This window comes from Aptenodytes forsteri, unplaced genomic scaffold (genome assembly GCF_000699145.1).
Source record: "Aptenodytes forsteri isolate BGI_AS27 unplaced genomic scaffold, ASM69914v1 Scaffold258, whole genome shotgun sequence".
Taxonomy (NCBI): Eukaryota; Metazoa; Chordata; class Aves; order Sphenisciformes; family Spheniscidae; genus Aptenodytes; species Aptenodytes forsteri.
In genome coordinates, this window is record NW_008795250.1 from 2,858,852 (window position 1) to 2,861,456 (window position 2,605).

General features: G+C 61.1%; 1 protein-coding gene across 2 annotated transcripts in view; it reads left to right on the forward strand.

The window, feature by feature from the left end:
• The first annotated feature begins 8 nt into the window (after positions 1 to 8).
• Positions 9 to 2,605, forward strand: part of GRAMD2 (GRAM domain containing 2) — a 13,231-nt gene continuing 10,634 nt past the window's right edge. For both annotated transcript variants that reach the window (XM_009278885.2, XM_019471966.1), the window contains exon 1: positions 9 to 232. The gene's annotated coding sequence lies outside the window, so the exon portion shown is untranslated. The remainder of the gene's footprint in view (positions 233 to 2,605) is intronic.

The window sequence follows — 2,605 nt, forward strand, 5'->3', positions numbered from 1 at the left end:
CGCGGGCTAGCTCGGGCCAAGGCAGCCCGGCCGCAAGTGCCTCCCTCCGGCTCTGATCCTTGGTTTTGTTTTTTTTTTTCCCCAAGAGGTGAAATCCCTGGCCCGCTCTCTCCTGCCTCCGCCACGCGCTTCCCCCTCGCTTGTGCTGGCAGCGGGGAAGGGATCCAGTGAAAATCAAACGCCGCCGGAGGGGCTCACGCCGGACCATTTCCAGGCCGGATCCCAGCGCTGCGTAAGGGAAGGGAGATGCCGATCCACGGGGAGGGGAGAAGCACCGGGCTTTGCCTGACAAAGCCACAGCTCGGGAGGCGAGCTGAGCTCGGGGAGCCTGCACGGGCAGAAGGGGGGGTGTCAGCCCCGGTATGGCGGGCAGAGGGGGGGGGTCGGCAGGTCGCCGCCAATGTTTTCCCTTTGCTGGGGACTCCTGTGCCCACCCGCTCTGCCTCGCCTCGGGGGCTCTGCGCACCGACTGTTCTTGCTCCACTTGTAGTTTGGGACACTCGGGACGGTGGTTTTCCTGCTAAAAAAAAAAAAAATCCTCAAGATGGGTGATGGTGTGAGCTGCTAGAAAGTGTTTTCCTCCCTGTGCCACCGCTGGAAGCGGCCCTTGGCAGGGAGATCTCCCCATCAGCTGTGCCTGGAGCCCAACCTTATCTTATCCTGTGCTCCCAAACCCTGGGTCTCCATCCGTGCTGCATCTGGCAGCCGGGATGGAGCAAGATCTGGAGAGGGGAGACGAGGCAGCCGCTGCAGTGTCTCCACTGGGCCTGAGGATGCTCCTCACAGCCCCCAGACCCTCCCTGGAGCAGCCCAGTGCCAGTGCCGTGTCCGGCGACTGTCTGACCTGGGACTTGTCCCTGGCGGTGACCCTAAGAGGGAGAGAAAACCGGGACAGGACCGTGCAGCGCTTCCAAGTGCTCTCCAGCCTCTGGCTCTTCTCATTTTAGGGGATTTCTGTGTGTTTGGTGACCTCGGGGGGGGTTTCTCGATGCCCTTGCCTCGAGCAGGGGGTGCCTCTCCCTGTCCCCTGTGTGGTGCCCCTTGGCATCAGCCCTGGTTAGGGCTAAATCTGCTCGCCTGGATTAAGCAGCGCAACCGCTTGGGGATTTAAGGGATGACGTGAGGGAAGCCGGAGCAGGCTGAGCTCTGGAGAGGGAGGCTCTGGAGTGGGTCGGAGCCCCTTTTCCAGCGTGGAGGCAGGGAGGATGAAGGCTTTGGCGCCTCCATGACACGAGTTTTGGCTTCAGGGCAGTGTGGCATCACCTGGCAGAGGGTGTTCACGGCACAGGGCTGCTCGTCCTGAAGGCACGGGGTGTCCGAGGAGTCAGGCAGGGAGAAAGTCTTTTGGTGCAATGCCAAGGGATGTTATTTTGGTGCTTCTTGTCGGCAGAGTCTCCCTTCCCTTCCAGACACATCCTTTGACCTGAGCTTCTCCTAAAAATACCCCACAACCTCGGTGTGTTCATCCCGTCCCCGCAATGCTCGGGCTTTGGGGCCATGTGGGCAGCTCGTTTATTTGCAAATGCCGGCTGCGGGGATCCAGGAGCTGGTTCCCAGCCTGGTCCTAACCGCCCGGCACCGGTGACTTGTGTTCGGTTTTTCTGCAGCCCCGCGTACGTGCTGCATCTTGAGGGAGCATCCCCCGTGCCTCCGGCCTGGGACTCAGCCTGGCTCCATCGCATTGGGACAGCGTTTCGGTTGGGCCCTTGAAGCTGTGGGAACACGGGGGGTCATGCAGCTTTGACTCTCAGGCCATTTGGGTGACAGGTGTCGGGGTGCAGCACCCCCATTCTGGCTCTCCCCAAGTCCGTGGGGGATTATTTAGACGGGTTTCCCTTCGGACAAGCCCCTCGGAGCGGGAGCAGGGTGTGTGTAGGGAAGCACAGGGCAGCGAAAGAGCCCCTCTCTTTATTTAGGAAGCAGATTGGGATGGCTTCTCCGTCTGGGCTCTGCCGCACCACCACGGCATCGTCCCTGCGGGCAGCGGGATGCGCTCCAGCTCCGTGCTCATCCTGCCCGCTGCCGTCCTGCTTGCCCCCCACCTGCTTTGGCGTCACCCCCTGCCCATTGAGCCGAGCTCTTTTCCCTTGAATAATTTCCTCTCCGTAGGTCCGGTGGCCGTTTGCCGGCTCTGCCCAGCCGCCGGAGCCCGTGGATCACTGCTCCGGCACCGGTGCCCTGGCATCGCGCTCCGCTTTGGCTCTCGGTGCCAGAAGCGCCGCGGCATGGCAGTCTCTGGTTGTGGTTTGCCAAGGGCGGAAGCATCACCTTTCTGGCCCGCTGGCTGATAACCTTCCCTGCGCGGTGCTGGGAGCGTGTTTACTTTACCTGTCGCGGCCGATAAGTGCCTCTGATAAAACTCATGATAGTAAATAACAGGCTTTAACGAGAGAGGAGCGATTAAAGGAGGGAGGTGGTGCCTTTGGCACGGGCTCTGCCCTGGGAAGATGGTGTTTTGCCGACCCAGATGAGCAGACCCTGGCCCTCGCTGGCTGAAATCTCCATCACCCCAGGGAGTTTCATAGACCTGTGATTTTTTTTTTTCCCCATCCCAACCTCCATCTCTTGCACACGGTGGCCCGGGAGGAGGCTCTGCTTTGGAGGG